We start from the raw sequence: 18652 nt of genomic DNA on the forward strand, positions 1-18652 counted from the left end.
TTTGGGGCGTTTCCTGTCGCGGGCGCTAGGCCTACCCACACAAGTGAGGTATCATTTTTATCGGGAGACGTGGGGGAACGCTGGGTGGAAGGAAATTTGTGGTTCCTCTCAGATTCCAGAACTTTCTGCCACAGAAATGTGAGGAACATGTGTTTTTTTAGCCAAATTTTGAGGTTTGCAAAGGATTCTGGGTAACAGAACCTGGTCCGAGCCACACAAGTCACCCCATCTTGGATTCCCCTAGGTCTCTAGTTTTCAGAAATGCACAGGTTTGGTAGGTTTCCCTAGGTGGCGGCTGAGCTACAGGCCAAAATCTACAGGTAGGCACTTTGCAAAAAACACCTCTGTTTTCCTTCAAAAATTTGGATGTGTCCACGTTGCGCTTTGGTGCGTTTCCTGTCGCGGGCGCTAGGCCTACCCACACAAGTGAGGTATGATTTTTATCGGGAGACGTGGGGGAACGCTGGGTGGAAGGAAATTTGTGGCTCCTCTCAGATTCCAGAACTTTCTGCCACAGAAATGTGAGGAACATGTGTTTTTTTAGCCAAATTTTGAGGTTTGCAAAGGATTCTGGGTAACAGAACCTGGTCCTAGCCACACAAGTCACCCCATCTTGGATTCCCCTAGGTCTCTAGTTTTCAGAAATGCACAGGTTTGGTAGGTTTCCCTAGGTGGCGGCTGAGCTACAGGCCAAAATCTACAGGTAGGCACTTTGCAAAAAACACCTCTGTTTTCCTTCAAAAATTTGGATGTGTCCACGTTGCGCTTTGGGGCGTTTCCTGCCGCGGGCGCTAGGCCTACCCAAATAAGTGAGGTATCATTTTTATCCGGAGACGTGGGGGAACGCTGGGTGGAAGGAAATTTGTGGCTCCTCTCAGATTCCAGAACTTTCTGCCACAGAAATATGAGGAACATGTGTTTTTTTAGCCACATTTTGAGGTTTGCAAAAGATTCTGGGTAACAGAACCTGGTCCGAGCCACACAAGTCACCCCATCTTGGATTCCCCTAGGTCTCTAGTTTTCAGAAATGCACAGGTTTGGTAGGTTTCCCTAGGTAGCGGCTGAGCTACAGGCCAAAATCTACAGGTAGGCACTTTGCAAAAAACACCTCTGTTTTCATTCAAAAATGTGGATGTGTCCACGCTGCGCTTTGGGGCGTTTCCTGTCGCGGGCGCTAGGCCTACCCACACAAGTGAGGTATGATTTTTATCGGGAGACGTGGGGGAACGCTGGGTGGAAGGAAATTTGTGGCTCCTCTCAGATTCCAGAACTTTCTGCCACAGAAATGTGAGGAACATGTGTTTTTTTAGCCAAATTTTGAGGTTTGCAAAGGATTCTGGGTAACAGAACCTGGTCCGAGCCACACAAGTCACCCCATCTTGGATTCCCCTAGGTCTCTAGTTTTCAGAAATGCACAGGTTTGGTAGGTTTCCCTAGGTGGCGGCTGAGCTACAGGCCAAAATCTACAGGTAGGCACTTTGCAAAAAACACCTCTGTTTTCCTTCAAAAATTTGGATGTGTCCACGTTGCGCTTTGGGGCGTTTCCTGTCGAAGGCGCTAGGCCTACCCACACAAGTGAGGTATCATTTTTATCGGGAGACGTGGGGGAACGCTGGGTGGAAGGAAATTTGTGGCTCCTCTAAGATTCCAGAACTTTCTGCCACAGAAATGAGAGGAACATGTGTTTTTTTAGCCACATTTTGAGGTTTGCAAAGGATTCTGGGTAACAGAACCCTGTCTGAGCCACACAAGTCACCCCATCTTGGATTCCCCTAGGTCTTTAGTTTTCAGAAATGCACAGGTTTGGTAGGTTTCCCTAGGTGGCGGCTGAGCTACAGGCCAAAATCTACAGGTAGGCACTTTGCAAAAAACACCTCTGTTTTCCTTCAAAAATTTGGATGTGTCCACGTTGCGCTTTGGTGCGTTTCCTGTCGCGGGCGCTAGGCCTACCCACACAAGTGAGGTATGATTTTTATCGGGAGACGTGGGGGAACGCTGGGTGGAAGGAAATTTGTGGCTCCTCTCAGATTCCAGAACTTTCTGCCACAGAAATGTGAGGAACATGTGTTTTTTTAGCCAAATTTTGAGGTTTGCAAAGGATTCTGGGTAACAGAACCTGGTCCTAGCCACACAAGTCACCCCATCTTGGATTCCCCTAGGTCTCTAGTTTTCAGAAATGCACAGGTTTGGTAGGTTTCCCTAGGTGGCGGCTGAGCTACAGGCCAAAATCTACAGGTAGGCACTTTGCAAAAAACACCTCTGTTTTCCTTCAAAAATTTGGATGTGTCCACGTTGCGCTTTGGGGCGTTTCCTGCCGCGGGCGCTAGGCCTACCCACACAAGTGAGGTATCATTTTTATCCGGAGACGTGGGGGAACGCTGGGTGGAAGGAAATTTGTGGCTCCTCTCAGATTCCAGAACTTTCTGCCACAGAAATATGAGGAACATGTGTTTTTTTAGCCACATTTTGAGGTTTGCAAAAGATTCTGGGTAACAGAACCTGGTCCGAGCCACACAAGTCACCCCATCTTGGATTCCCCTAGGTCTCTAGTTTTCAGAAATGCACAGGTTTGGTAGGTTTCCCTAGGTAGCGGCTGAGCTACAGGCCAAAATCTACAGGTAGGCACTTTGCAAACAACACCTCTGTTTTCATTCAAAAATGTGGATGTGTCCACGCTGCGCTTTGGGGCGTTTCCTGTCGCGGGCGCTAGGCCTACCCACACAAGTGAGGTATGATTTTCATCGGGAGACGTGGGGGAACGCTGGGTGGAAGGAAATTTGTGGCTCCTCTCAGATTCCAGAACTTTCTGCCACAGAAATGTGAGGAACATGTGTTTTTTTAGCCAAATTTTGAGGTTTGCAAAGGATTCTGGGTAACAGAACCTGGTCCGAGCCACACAAGTCACCCCATCTTGGATTCCCCTAGGTCTCTAGTTTTCAGAAATGCACAGGTTTGGTAGGTTTCCCTAGGTGGCGGCTGAGCTACAGGCCAAAATCTACAGGTAGGCACTTTGCAAAAAACACCTCTGTTTTCCTTCAAAAATTTGGATGTGTCCACGTTGCGCTTTGGGGCGTTTCCTGTCGCGGGCGCTAGGCCTACCCACACAAGTGAGGTATCATTTTTATCCGGAGACGTGGGGGAACGCTGGGTTGAAGGAAATTTGTGGTTCCTCTCAGATTCCAGAACTTTCTGCCACAGAAATGTGAGGAACATGTGTTTTTTTAGCCAAATTTTGAGGTTTGCAAAGGATTCTGGGTAACAGAACCTGGTCCGAGCCACACAAGTCACCCCATCTTGGATTCCCCTAGGTCTCTAGTTTTCAGAAATGCACAGGTTTGGTAGGTTTCCCTAGGTGGCGGCTGAGCTACAGGCCAAAATCTACAGGTAGGCACTTTGCAAAAAACACCTCTGTTTTCTTTCAAACATTTGGATGTGTCCACGTTGCGCTTTGGGGCGTTTCCTGTCGCAGGCGCTAGGCCTACCCACACAAGTGAGGTATCATTTTTATCGGGAGACGTGGGGGAACGCTGGGTGGAAGGAAATTTGTGGCTCCTCTAAGATTCCAGAACTTTCTGCCACAGAAATGTGAGGAACATGTGTTTTTTTAGCCACATTTTGAGGTTTGCAAAGGATTCTGGGAAACAGAACCTGGTCTGAGCCACACAAGTCACCCCATCTTGGATTTCCCTAGGTCTTTAGTTTTCAGAAATGCACAGGTTTGGTAGGATTCCCTAGGTGGCGGCTGAGCTACAGGCCAAAATCTACCGGTAGGCACTTTGCAAAAAACACCTCTGTTTTCCTTCAAAAATTTGGATGTGTTCACGTTGCGCTTAGGGGCGTTTCCTGTCGCGGGCGCTAGGCCTACCCACACAAGTGAGGTATCATTTTTATCGGGAGACGTGGGGGAACGCTGGGTGGAAGGAAATTTGTGGCTCCTCTCAGATTCCAGAACTTTCTGCCACAGAAATGTGAGGAACATGTGTTTTTTAAGCCACATTTTGAGGTTTGCAAAGGATTCTGGGTAACAGAACCTGGTCCGAGCCACACAAGTCACCCCATCTTGGATTCCCCTAGGTCTCTAGTTTTCAGAAATGCACAGGTTTGGTAGGTTTCCCTAGGTAGCGGCTGAGCTACAGGCCAAAATCTACAGGTAGGCACTTTGCAAAAAACACCTCTGTTTTCATTAAAAAATGTGGATGTGTCCACGCTGCGCTTTGGGGCGTTTCCTGTCGCGGGCACTAGGCCTACCCACACAAGTGAGGTATCATTTTTATCGGGAGACGTGGGGGAACGCTGGGTGGAAGGAAATTTGTGGTTCCTCTCAGATTCCAGAACTTTCTGCCACAGAAATGTGAGGAACATGTGTTTTTTTAGCCAAATTTTGAGGTTTGCAAAGGATTCTGGGTAACAGAACCTGGTCCGAGCCACACAAGTCACCCCATCTTGGATTCCCCTAGGTCTCTAGTTTTCAGAAATGCACAGGTTTGGTAGGTTTCCCTAGGTGGCGGCTGAGCTACAGGCCAAAATCTACAGGTAGGCACTTTGCAAAAAACACCTCTGTTTTCTTTCAAAAATTTGGATGTGTCCACGTTGCGCTTTGGGGCATTTCCTGTCGCAGGCGCTAGGCCTACCCACACAAGTGAGGTATCATTTTTATCGGGAGATGTGGGGGAACGCTGGGTGGAAGGAAATTTGTGGCTCCTCTAAGATTCCAGAACTTTCGGCCACAGAAATGTGAGGAACATGTGTTTTTTTAGCCACATTTTGAGGTTTGCAAAGGATTCTGGGTAACAGAACCTGGTCTGAGCCACAAAAGTCACCCCATCTTGGATTCCCCTAGGTCTTTAGTTTTCAGAAATGCACAGGTTTGGTAGGTTTCCCTAGGTGGCGGCTGAGCTACAGGCCAAAATCTACAGGTAGGCACTTTGCAAAAAACACCTCTGTTTTCCTTCAAAAATTTGGATGTGTCCACGTTGCGCTTTGGTGCGTTTCCTGTCGCGGGCGCTAGGCCTACCCACACAAGTGAGGTATCATTTTTATCGGGAGACGTGGGGGAACGCTGGGTGGAAGGAAATTTGTGGCTCCTCTCAGATTCCAGAACTTTCTGCCACAGAAATGTGAGGAACATGTGTTTTTTTAGCCACATTTTGAGCTTTGCAAAGGATTCTGGGTAACAGAACCTGGTCCGAGCCACACAAGTCACCCCATCTTGGATTCCCCTAGGTCTTTAGTTTTCAGAAATGCACAGGTTTGGTAGGTTTCCCTAGGTGGCGGCTGAGCTACAGGCCAAAATCTACAGGTAGGCACTTTGCAAAAAACACCTCTGTTTTCCTTCAAAAATTTGGATGTGTCCACGTTGCGCTTTGGGGCGTTTCCTGTCGCAGGCGCTAGGCCTACCCACACAAGTGAGGTATCATTTTTATCGGGAGACGTTGGGGAACGCTGGGTGGAAGGAAATTGGTGGCTCCTCTCAGATTCCAGAACTTTCTGCCACAGAAATATGAGGAACATGTGTTTTTTTAGCCACATTTTGAGGTTTGCCAAAGATTCTGGGTAACAGAACCTGGTCCGAGCCACACAAGTCACCCCATCTAGGATTCCCCTAGGTCTCTAGTTTTCAGAAATGCACAGGTTTGGTAGGTTTCTCTAGGTAGCGGCTGAGCTACAGGCCAAAATCTACAGGTAGGCACTTTGCAAAAAACACCTCTGTTTTCATTAAAGAATGTGGATGTGTCCACGCTGCGCTTTGGGGCGTTTCCTGTTGCGGGCGCTAGGCCTACCCACACAAGTGAGGTATCATTTTTATCGGGAGACGTGGGGGAACGCTGGGTAGAAGGAAATTTGTGGCTCCTCTCAGATTCCAGAACTTTCTGCCACAGAAATATGAGGAACTTCTGTTTTTTTAGCCACATTTTGAGGTTTGCAAAAGATTCTGGGTAACAGAACCTGGTCCGAGCCACACAAGTCACCCCATCTTGGATTCCCCTAGGTCTCTAGTTTTCAGAAATGCACAGGTTTGGTAGGTTTCCCTAGGTGGCGGCTGAGCTACAGGCCAAAATCTACAGGTAGGCACTTTGCAAAAAACACCTCTGTTTTCTTTAAAAAATTTGGATGTGTCCACGTTGCGCTTTGGGGCGTTTCCTGTCGCAGGCGCTAGGCCTACCCACACAAGTGAGGTATCATTTTTATCGGGAGACGTGGGGGAACGCTGGGTGGAAGGACATTTGTGGCTCCTCTCAGATTCCAGAACTTTCTGCCACAGAAATATGAGGAACTTCTGTGTTTTTAGCCACATTTTGAGGTTTGCAAAAGATTCTGGGTAACAGAACCTGGTCCGAGCCACACAAGTCACCCCATCTAGGATTCCCCTAGGTCTCTAGTTTTCAGAAATCCACAGGTTTGGTAGGTTTCTCTAGGTAGCAGCTGAGCTACAGGCCAAAATCTACAGGTAGGCACTTTGCAAAAAACACCTCTGTTTTCATAAAAAAATGTGGATGTGTCCACGCTGCGCTTTGGGGCGTTTCCTGTCGCAGGCGCTAGGCCTACCCACACAAGTGAGGTATCATTTTTATCGGGAGACGTGGGGGAACGCTGGGAGGAAGGAAATTTGTGGTTCCTCTCAGATTCCAGAACTTTCTGCCACAGAAATGTGAGGAACATGTGTTTTTTTAGCCAAATTTTGAGGTTTGCAGAGGATTCTGGGTAACAGAACCTGGTCTGAGCCACACAAGTCACCCCATCTTGGATTCCCCTAGGTCTTTAGTTTTCAGAAATGCACAGGTTTGGTAGGTTTCCCTAGGTGGCGGCTGACCTACAGGCCAAAATCTACAGGTAGGCACTTTGCAAAAAACACCTCTGTTTTCCTTCAAAAATTTGGATGTGTCCACGTTGCGCTTTGGGGCGTTTCCTGTCGCGGGCGCTAGGCCTACCCACACAAGTGAGGTATCATTTTTATCGGGAGGCGTGGGGGAACGCTGGGTGGAAGGAAATTTGTGGCTCCTCTCAGATTCCAGAACTTTCTGCCACAGAAATGTGAGGAACATGTGTTTTTTTAGCCACATTTTGAGGTTTGCAAAGGATTCTGGGTAACAGAACCTGGTCCGAGCCACACAAGTCACCCCATCTTGGATTCCCCTAGGTCTCTAGTTTTCAGAAATGCACAGGTTTGGTAGGTTTCCCTAGGTAGCGGCTGAGCTACAGGCCAAAATCTACAGGTAGGCACTTTGCAAAAAACACCTCTGTTTTCCTTCAAAAATTTGGATGTGTCCACTTTGCGCTTTGGGGCGTTTGCTGTCGCAGGCGCTAGGCCTACCCACACAAGTGAGGTATCATTTTTATCGGGAGACGTTGGGGAACGCTGGGTGGAAGGAAATTTGTGGCTCCTCTCAGATTCCAGAACTTTCTGCCACAGAAATGTGAGGAACATGTGTTTTTTTAGCCAAATTTTGAGGTTTGCAAAGGATTCTGGGTAACTGAACCTGGTCCGAGGCACACAAGTCACCCCTATCTTGGATTCCCCTAGGTCTCTAGTTTTCAGAAATGTACAGGTTTGGTAGGTTTCCCTAGGTGGCGGCTGAGCTACAGGCCAAAATCTACAGGTAGGCACTTTGCAAAAAACACCTCTGTTTTCCTTCAAAAATTTGGATGTGTCCACATTGCGCTTTGGGGCGTTTCCTGTCGCGGGCGCTAGGCCTACCCACACAAGTGAGGTATCATTTTTATCGGGAGACGTGGGAGAACGCTGGGTGGAAGGAAATTTGTGGCTCCTCTCAGATTCCAGAACTTTCTGCCACAGAAATTTGAGGAACATGTGTTTTTTTAGCCAAATTTTGAGGTTTGCAAAGGATTCTGGGTAACAGAACCTGGTCCAAGCCACACAAGTCACCCCATCTTGGATTCCCCTAGGTCTCTAGTTTTCAGAAATGCACACGTTTGGTAGGTTTCCCTCGGTGGCGGCTGAGCTACAGGCCAAAATCTACAGGTAGGCACTTTGCAAAAAACACCTCTGTTTTCTTTCAAAAATTTGGATGTGTCCACGTTGCGCTTTGGGGCGTTTCCTGTTGCGGGCGCTAGGCCTACCCACACAAGTGAGGTATCATTTTTATCGGGAGACGTGGGGGAACGCTGGGTGGAAGGAAATTTGTGGATCATCTCAGATTCCAGAACTTTCTGCCACAGAAATGTGAGGAACATGTGTTTGTTTAGCCAAATTTTGAGGTTTGCAAAGGATTCTGGGTAACAGAACCTGGTCCGAGCCACACAAGTCACCCCATCTTGGATTCCCCTTGGTCTCTAGTTTTCAGAAATGCACAGGTTTGGTAGGTTTCCCTAGGTGGCGGCTGAGCTACAGGCCAAAATCTACAGGTAGGCACTTTGCAAAAAACACCTCTGTTTTCCTTCAAAAATGTGGATGTGTCCACGTTGCGCTTTGGGGCGTTACCTGTCGCGGGCGCTAGGCCTACCCACACAAGTGAGGTATCATTTTTATCGGGAGACGTGGGGGAACGCTGGGTGGAAGGAAATTTGTGGTTCCTCTCAGATTCCAGAACTTTCTGCCACAGAAATGTGAGGAACATGTGTTTTTTTAGCCAAATTTTGAGGTTTGCAGAGGATTCTGGGTAACAGAACCTGGTCCGAGCCACACAAGTCACCCCATCTTGGATTCCCCTAGGTCTCTAGTTTTCAGAAATGCACAGGTTTGGTAGGTTTCCCTAGGTGGCGGCTGAGCTACAGGCCAAAATCTACAGGTAGGCACTTTGCAAAAAACACCTCTGTTTTCCTTCAAAAATTTGGATGTGTCCACGTTGCGCTTTGGGGCGTTTCCTGTCGCAGGCGCTAGGCCTACCCACACAAGTGAGGTATCATTTTTATCGGGAGACGTGGGGGAACGCTGGGTGGAAGGACATTTGTGGCTCCTCTAAGATTCCAGAACTTTCTGCCACAGAAATGTGAGGAACATGTGTTTTTTTTTCGCCACATTTTGAGGTTTGCAAAGGATTCTGGGTAACAGAACCTGGTCTGAGCCACACAAGTCACCCCATCTTGGATTCCCCTAGGTCTTTAGTTTTCAGAAATGCACAGGTTTGGTAGGTTTCCCTAGGTGGCGGCTGAGCTACAGGCCAAAATCTACAGGTAGGCACTTTGCAAAAAACACCTCTGTTTTCCTTCAAAAATTTGGATGTGTCCACGTTGCGCTTTGGGGCGTTTCCTGTCGCGGGCGCTAGGCCTACCCACACAAGTGAGGTATCATTTTTATCGGGAGGCGTGGGGGAACGCTGGGTGGAAGGAAATTTGTGGCTCCTCTCAGATTCCAGAACTTTCTGCCACAGAAATGTGAGGAACATGTGTTTTTTTAGCCAAATTTTGAGGTTTGCAAAGGATTCTGGGTAACAGAACCTGGTCCGAGGCACACAAGTCACCCCTATCTTGGATTCCCCTAGGTCTCTAGTTTTCAGAAATGTACAGGTTTGGTAGGTTTCCCTAGGTGGCGGCTGAGCTACAGGCCAAAATCTACAGGTAGGCACTTTGCAAAAAACACCTCTGTTTTCCTTCAAAAATTTGGATGTGTCCACGTTGCGCTTTGGGGCGTTTCCTGTCGCGGGCGCTAGGCCTACCCACACAAGTGAGGTATCATTTTTATCGGGAGGCGTGGGGGAACGCTGGGTGGAAGGAAATTTGTGGCTCCTCTCAGATTCCAGAACTTTCTGCCACAGAAATGTGAGGAACATGTGTTTTTTTAGCCAAATTTTGAGGTTTGCAAAGGATTCTGGGTAACAGAACCTGGTCCGAGGCACACAAGTCACCCCTATCTTGGATTCCCCTAGGTCTCTAGTTTTCAGAAATGTACAGGTTTGGTAGGTTTCCCTAGGTGGCGGCTGAGCTACAGGCCAAAATCTACAGGTAGGCACTTTGCAAAAAACACCTCTGTTTTCCTTCAAAAATTTGGATGTGTCCACATTGCGCTTTGGGGCGTTTCCTGTCGCGGGCGCTAGGCCTACCCACACAAGTGAGGTATCATTTTTATCGGGAGACGTGGGAGAACGCTGGGTGGAAGGAAATTTGTGGCTCCTCTCAGATTCCAGAACTTTCTGCCACAGAAATGTGAGGAACATGTGTTTTTTTAGCCACATTTTGAGGTTTGCAAAGGATTCTGGGTAACAGAACCTGGTCTGAGCCACACAAGTCACCCCATCTTGGATTCCCCTAGGTCTTTAGTTTTCAGAAATGCACAGGATTGGTAGGTTTCCCTAGGTGGCGGCTGAGCTGCAGGCCAAAATCTACAGGTAGGCACTTTGCAAAAAACACCTCTGTTTTCCTTGAAAAATTTGGATGTGTTCACGTTGCGCTTTGGGGTGTTTCCTGTCGCGGGCGCTAGGCCTACCCACACAAGTGAGGTATCATTTTTATCGGGAGACGGGGGGGAACGCTGCGTGGAAGGAAATTTGTGGCTCCTCTCAGATTCCAGAACTTTCTGCCACAGAAATGTGAGGAACATGTGTTTTTTTAGCCACATTTTGAGGTTTGCAAAGGATTCTGGGTAACAGAACCTGGTCCGAGCCACACAAGTCACCCCATCTTGGATTCCCCTAGGTCTCTAGTTTTCAGAAATGCACAGGTTTGGTAGGTTTCCCTAGGTAGCGGCTGAGCTACAGGCCAAAATCTACAGGTAGGCACTTTGCAAAAAACACCTCTGTTTTCATTCAAAAATGTGGATGTGTCCACGCTGCGCTTTGGGGCGTTTCCTGTCGCGGGCACTAGGCCTACCCACACAAGTGAGGTATCATTTTTATCGGGAGACGTGGGGGAACGCTGGGTGGAAGGAAATTTGTGGTTCCTCTCAGATTCCAGAACTTTCTGCCACAGAAATGTGAGGAACATGTGTTTTTTTAGCCAAATTTTGAGGTTTGCAAAGGATTCTGGGTAACAGAACCTGGTCCGAGCCACACAAGTCACCCCATCTTGGATTCCCCTAGGTCTTTAGTTTTCAGAAATGCACAGGTTTGGTAGGTTTCCCTCGGTGGCGGCTGAGCTACAGGCCAAAATCTACAGGTAGGCACTTTGCAAAAAACACCTCTGTTTTCCTTCAAAAATTTGGATGTGTCCACGTTGCGCTTTGGGGCATTTCCTGTCGCAGGCGCTAGGCCTACCCACACAAGTGAGGTATCATTTTTATCGGGAGACGTTGGGGAACGCTGGGTGGAAGGAAATTGGTGGCTCCTCTCAGATTCCAGAACTTTCTGCCACAGAAATATGATGAACATGTGTTTTTTTTAGCCACATTTTGAGGTTTGCAAAAGATTCTGGGTAACAGAACCTGGTCCGAGCCACACAAGTCACCCCATCTAGGATTCCCCTAGGTCTCTAGTTTTCAGAAATGCACAGGTTTGGTAGGTTTCTCTAGGTAGCGGCTGAGCTACAGGCCAAAATCTACAGGTAGGCACTTTGCAAAAAACACCTCTGTTTTCATTAAAGAATGTGGATGTGTCCACGCTGCGCTTTGGGGCGTTTCCTGTTGCGGGCGCTAGGCCTACCCACACAAGTGATCTATCATTTTTATCGGGAGACGTGGGGGAACGCTGGGTAGAAGGAAATTTGTGGCTCCTCTCAGATTCCAGAACTTTCTGCCACAGAAATATGAGGAACATCTGTTTTTTTAGCCACATTTTGAGGTTTGCAAAAGATTCTGGGTAACAGAACCTGGTCCGAGCCACACAAGTCACCCCATCTAGGATTCCCCTAGGTCTCTAGTTTTCAGAAATCCACAGGTTTGGTAGGTTTCTCTAGGTAGCAGCTGAGCTACAGGCCAAAATCTACAGGTAGGCACTTTGCAAAAAACACCTCTGTTTTCATAAAAAAATGTGGATGTGTCCTTGCTGCGCTTTGGGGCGTTTCCTGTCGCAGGCGCTAGGCCTACCCACACAAGTGAGGTATCATTTTTATCGGGAGACGTGGGTGGAACGCTGGGTGGAAGGAAATTTGTGGTTCCTCTCAGATTCCAGAACTTTCTGCCACAGAAATGTGAGGAACATGTGTTTTTTTAGCCAAATTTTGAGGTTTGCAGAGGATTCTGGGTAACAGAACCTGGTCCGAGCCACACAAGTCACCCCATCTTGGATTCCCCTAGGTCTCTAGTTTTCAGAAATGCACAGGTTTGGTAGGTTTCCCTAGGTGGCGGCTGAGCTACAGGCCAAAATCTACAGGTAGGCACTTTGCAAAAAACACCTCTGTTTTCTTTCAAAAATTTGGATGTGTCCACGTTGCGCTTTGGGGCGTTTCCTGTCGCAGGCGCTAGGCCTACCCACACAAGTGAGGTATCATTTTTATCGGGAGACATGGGGGAACGCTGGGTGAAAGGAAATTTGTGGCTCCTCTAAGATTCCAGAACTTTCTGCCACAGAAATGTGAGGAACATGTGTTTTTTTAGCCACATTTTGAGGTTTGCAAAGGATTCTGGGTAACAGAACCTGGTCTGAGCCACACAAGTCACCCCATCTTGGATTCCCCTAGGTCTTTAGTTTTCAGAAATGCACAGGTTTGGTAGGTTTCCCTAGGTGGCGGCTGACCTACAGGCCAAAATCTACAGGTAGGCACTTTGCAAAAAACACCTCTGTTTTCCTTCAAAAATTTGGATGTGTCCACGTTGCGCTTTGGGGCGTTTCCTGTCGCGGGCGCTAGGCCTACCCACACAAGTGAGGTATCATTTTTATCGGGAGGCGTGGGGGAACGCTGGGTGGAAGGAAATTTGTGGCTCCTCTCAGATTCCAGAACTTTCTGCCACAGAAATGTGAGGAACATGTGTTTTTTTAGCCACATTTTGAGGTTTGCAAAGGATTCTGGGTAACAGAACCTGGTCTGAGCCACACAAGTCACCCCATCTTGGATTCCCCTAGGTCTTTAGTTTTCAGAAATGCACAGGATTGGTAGGTTTCCCTAGGTGGCGGCTGAGCTGCAGGCCAAAATCTACAGGTAGGCACTTTGCAAAAAACACCTCTGTTTTCCTTGAAAAATTTGGATGTGTTCACGTTGCGCTTTGGGGTGTTTCCTGTCGCGGGCGCTAGGCCTACCCACACAAGTGAGGTATCATTTTTATCGGGAGACGGGGGGGAACGCTGCGTGGAAGGAAATTTGTGGCTCCTCTCAGATTCCAGAACTTTCTGCCACAGAAATGTGAGGAACATGTGTTTTTTTAGCCACATTTTGAGGTTTGCAAAGGATTCTGGGTAACAGAACCTGGTCCGAGCCACACAAGTCACCCCATCTTGGATTCCCCTAGGTCTCTAGTTTTCAGAAATGCACAGGTTTGGTAGGTTTCCCTAGGTAGCGGCTGAGCTACAGGCCAAAATCTACAGGTAAGCACTTTGCAAAAAACACCTCTGTTTTCATTCAAAAATGTGGATGTGTCCACGCTGCACTTTGGGGCGTTTCCTGTCGCGGGCACTAGGCCTACCCACACAAGTGAGGTATCATTTTTATCGGGAGACGTGGGGGAACGCTGGGTGGAAGGAAATTTGTGGTTCCTCTCAGATTCCAGAACTTTCTGCCACAGAAATGTGAGGAACATGTGTTTTTTTAGCCAAATTTTGAGGTTTGCAAAGGATTCTGGGTAACAGAACCTGGTCCGAGCCACACAAGTCACCCCATCTTGGATTCCCCTAGGTCTTTAGTTTTCAGAAATGCACAGGTTTGGTAGGTTTCCCTCGGTGGCGGCTGAGCTACAGGCCAAAATCTACAGGTAGGCACTTTGCAAAAAACACCTCTGTTTTCCTTCAAAAATTTGGATGTGTCCACGTTGCGCTTTGGGGCATTTCCTGTCGCAGGCGCTAGGCCTACCCACACAAGTGAGGTATCATTTTTATCGGGAGACGTTGGGGAACGCTGGGTGGAAGGAAATTGGTGGCTCCTCTCAGATTCCAGAACTTTCTGCCACAGAAATATGATGAACATGTGTTTTTTTAGCCACATTTTGAGGTTTGCAAAAGATTCTGGGTAACAGAACCTGGTCCGAGCCACACAAGTCACCCCATCTAGGATTCCCCTAGGTCTCTAGTTTTCAGAAATGCACAGGTTTGGTAGGTTTCTCTAGGTAGCGGCTGAGCTACAGGCCAAAATCTACAGGTAGGCACTTTGCAAAAAACACCTCTGTTTTCATTAAAGAATGTGGATGTGTCCACGCTGCGCTTTGGGGCGTTTCCTGTTGCGGGCGCTAGGCCTACCCACACAAGTGAGGTATCATTTTTATCGGGAGACGTGGGGGAACGCTGGGTAGAAGGAAATTTGTGGCTCCTCTCAGATTCCAGAACTTTCTGCCACAGAAATATGAGGAACATCTGTTTTTTTAGCCACATTTTGAGGTTTGCAAAAGATTCTGGGTAACAGAACCTGGTCCGAGCCACACAAGTCACCCCATCTAGGATTCCCCTAGGTCTCTAGTTTTCAGAAATCCACAGGTTTGGTAGGTTTCTCTAGGTAGCAGCTGAGCTACAGGCCAAAATCTACAGGTAGGCACTTTGCAAAAAACACCTCTGTTTTCATAAAAAAATGTGGATGTGTCCACGCTGCGCTTTGGGGCGTTTCCTGTCGCAGGCGCTAGGCCTACCCACACAAGTGAGGTATCATTTTTATCGGGAGACGTGGGGGAACGCTGGGTGGAAGGAAATTTGTGGTTCCTCTCAGATTCCAGAACTTTCTGCCACAGAAATGTGAGGAACATGTGTTTTTTTAGCCAAATTTTGAGGTTTGCAGAGGATTCTGGGTAACAGAACCTGGTCCGAGCCACACAAGTCACCCCATCTTGGATTCCCCTAGGTCTCTAGTTTTCAGAAATGCACAGGTTTGGTAGGTTTCCCTAGGTGGCGGCTGAGCTACAGGCCAAAATCTACAGGTAGGCACTTTGCAAAAAACACCTCTGTTTTCTTTCAAAAATTTGGATGTGTCCACGTTGCGCTTTGGGGCATTTCCTGTCGCAGGCGCTAGGCCTACCCACACAAGTGAGGTATCATTTTTATCGGGAGACGTGGGGGAACGCTGGGTGGAAGGAAATTTGTGGCTCCTCTAAGATTCCAGAACTTTCGGCCACAGAAATGTGAGGAACATGTGTTTTTTTAGCCACATTTTGAGGTTTGCAAAGGATTCTGGGTAACAGAACCTGGTCTGAGCCACACAAGTCACCCCATCTTGGATTCCCCTAGGTCTTTAGTTTTCAGAAATGCACAGGATTGGTAGGTTTCCCTAGGTGGCGGCTGAGCTGCAGGCCAAAATCTACAGGTAGGCACTTTGCAAAAAACACCTCTGTTTTCCTTGAAAAATTTGGATGTGTTCACGTTGCGCTTTGGGGTGTTTCCTGTCGCGGGCGCTAGGCCTACCCACACAAGTGAGGTATCATTTTTATCGGGAGACGGGGGGGAACGCTGCGTGGAAGGAAATTTGTGGCTCCTCTCAGATTCCAGAACTTTCTGCCACAGAAATGTGAGGAACATGTGTTTTTTTAGCCACATTTTGAGGTTTGCAAAGGATTCTGGGTAACAGAACCTGGTCCGAGCCACACAAGTCACCCCATCTTGGATTCCCCTAGGTCTCTAGTTTTCAGAAATGCACAGGTTTGGTAGGTTTCCCTAGGTAGCGGCTGAGCTACAGGCCAAAATCTACAGGTAGGCACTTTGCAAAAAACACCTCTGTTTTCATTCAAAAATGTGGATGTGTCCACGCTGCGCTTTGGGGCGTTTCCTGTCGCGGGCACTAGGCCTACCCACACAAGTGAGGTATCATTTTTATCGGGAGACGTGGGGGAACGCTGGGTGGAAGGAAATTTGTGGTTCCTCTCAGATTCCAGAACTTTCTGCCACAGAAATGTGAGGAACATGTGTTTTTTTAGCCAAATTTTGAGGTTTGCAAAGGATTCTGGGTAACAGAACCTGGTCCGAGCCACACAAGTCACCCCATCTTGGATTCCCCTAGGTCTTTAGTTTTCAGAAATGCACAGGTTTGGTAGGTTTCCCTCGGTGGCGGCTGAGCTACAGGCCAAAATCTACAGGTAGGCACTTTGCAAAAAACACCTCTGTTTTCCTTCAAAAATTTGGATGTGTCCACGTTGCGCTTTGGGGCATTTCCTGTCGCAGGCGCTAGGCCTACCCACACAAGTGAGGTATCATTTTTATCGGGAGACGTTGGGGAACGCTGGGTGGAAGGAAATTGGTGGCTCCTCTCAGATTCCAGAACTTTCTGCCACAGAAATATGATGAACATGTGTTTTTTTAGCCACATTTTGAGGTTTGCAAAAGATTCTGGGTAACAGAACCTGGTCCGAGCCACACAAGTCACCCCATCTAGGATTCCCCTAGGTCTCTAGTTTTCAGAAATGCACAGGTTTGGTAGGTTTCTCTAGGTAGCGGCTGAGCTACAGGCCAAAATCTACAGGTAGGCACTTTGCAAAAAACACCTCTGTTTTCATTAAAGAATGTGGATGTGTCCACGCTGCGCTTTGGGGCGTTTCCTGTTGCGGGCGCTAGGCCTACCCACACAAGTGATCTATCATTTTTATCGGGAGACGTGGGGGAACGCTGGGTAGAAGGAAATTTGTGGCTCCTCTCAGATTCCAGAACTTTCTGCCACAGAAATATGAGGAACATCTGTTTTTTTAGCCACATTTTGAGGTTTGCAAAAGATTCTGGGTAACAGAACCTGGTCCGAGCCACACAAGTCACCCCATCTAGGATTCCCCTAGGTCTCTAGTTTTCAGAAATCCACAGGTTTGGTAGGTTTCTCTAGGTAGCAGCTGAGCTACAGGCCAAAATCTACAGGTAGGCACTTTGCAAAAAACACCTCTGTTTTCATAAAAAAATGTGGATGTGTCCACGCTGCGCTTTGGGGCGTTTCCTGTCGCAGGCGCTAGGCCTACCCACACAAGTGAGGTATCATTTTTATCGGGAGACGTGGGGGAACGCTGGGTGGAAGGAAATTTGTGGTTCCTCTCAGATTCCAGAACTTTCTGCCACAGAAATGTGAGGAACATGTGTTTTTTTAGCCAAATTTTGAGGTTTGCAGAGGATTCTGGGTAACAGAACCTGGTCCGAGCCACACAAGTCACCCCATCTTGGATTCCCCTAGGTCTCTAGTTTTCAGAAATGCACAGGTTTGGTAGGTTTCCCTAGGTGGCGGCTGAGCTACAGGCCAAAATCTACAGGTAGGCACTTTGCAAAAAACACCTCTGTTTTCTTTCAAAAATTTGGATGTGTCCACGTTGCGCTTTGGGGCGTTTCCTGTCGCAGGCGCTAGGCCTACCCACACAAGTGAGGTATCATTTTTATCGGGAGACATGGGGGAACGCTGGGTGAAAGGAAATTTGTGGCTCCTCTAAGATTCCAGAACTTTCTGCCACAGAAATGTGAGGAACATGTGTTTTTTTAGCCACATTTTGAGGTTTGCAAAGGATTCTGGGTAACAGAACCTGGTCTGAGCCACACAAGTCACCCCATCTTGGATTCCCCTAGGTCTTTAGTTTTCAGAAATGCACAGGTTTGGTAGGTTTCCCTAGGTGGCGGCTGACCTACAGGCCAAAATCTACAGGTAGGCACTTTGCAAAAAACACCTCTGTTTTCCTTCAAAAATTTGGATGTGTCCACGTTGCGCTTTGGGGCGTTTCCTGTCGCGGGCGCTAGGCCTACCCACACAAGTGAGGTATCATTTTTATCGGGAGGCGTGGGGGAACGCTGGGTGGAAGGAAATTTGTGGCTCCTCTCAGATTCCAGAACTTTCTGCCACAGAAATGTGAGGAACATGTGTTTTTTTAGCCACATTTTGAGGTTTGCAAAGGATTCTGGGTAACAGAACCTGGTCTGAGCCACACAAGTCACCCCATCTTGGATTCCCCTAGGTCTTTAGTTTTCAGAAATGCACAGGATTGGTAGGTTTCCCTAGGTGGCGGCTGAGCTGCAGGCCAAAATCTACAGGTAGGCACTTTGCAAAAAACACCTCTGTTTTCCTTGAAAAATTTGGATGTGTTCACGTTGCGCTTTGGGGTGTTTCCTGTCGCGGGCGCTAGGCCTACCCACACAAGTGAGGTATCATTTTTATCGGGAGACGGGGGGAACGCTGCGTGGAAGGAAATTTGTGGCTCCTCTCAGATTCCAGAACTTTCTGCCACAGAAATGTGAGGAACATGTGTTTTTTTAGCCACATTTTGAGGTTTGCAAAGGATTCTGGGTAACAGAACCTGGTCCGAGCCACACAAGTCACCCCATCTTCGATTCCCCTAGGTCTCTAGTTTTCAGAAATGCACAGGTTTGGTAGGTTTCCCTAGGTAGCGGCTGAGCTACAGGCCAAAATCTACAGGTAGGCACTTTGCAAAAAACACCTCTGTTTTCATTCAAAAATGTGGATGTGTCCACGCTGCACTTTGGGGCGTTTCCTGTCGCGGGCACTAGGCCTACCCACACAAGTGAGGTATCATTTTTATCGGGAGACGTGGGGGAACGCTGGGTGGAAGGAAATTTGTGGTTCCTCTCAGATTCCAGAACTTTCTGCCACAGAAATGTGAGGAACATGTGTTTTTTTAGCCAAATTTTGAGGTTTGCAAAGGATTCTGGGTAACAGAACCTGGTCCGAGCCACACAAGTCACCCCATCTTGGATTCCCCTAGGTCTTTAGTTTTCAGAAA

This window comes from Pleurodeles waltl, chromosome 7 (genome assembly GCF_031143425.1).
Source record: "Pleurodeles waltl isolate 20211129_DDA chromosome 7, aPleWal1.hap1.20221129, whole genome shotgun sequence".
In the NCBI taxonomy this organism is placed as follows: Eukaryota; Metazoa; Chordata; class Amphibia; order Caudata; family Salamandridae; genus Pleurodeles; species Pleurodeles waltl.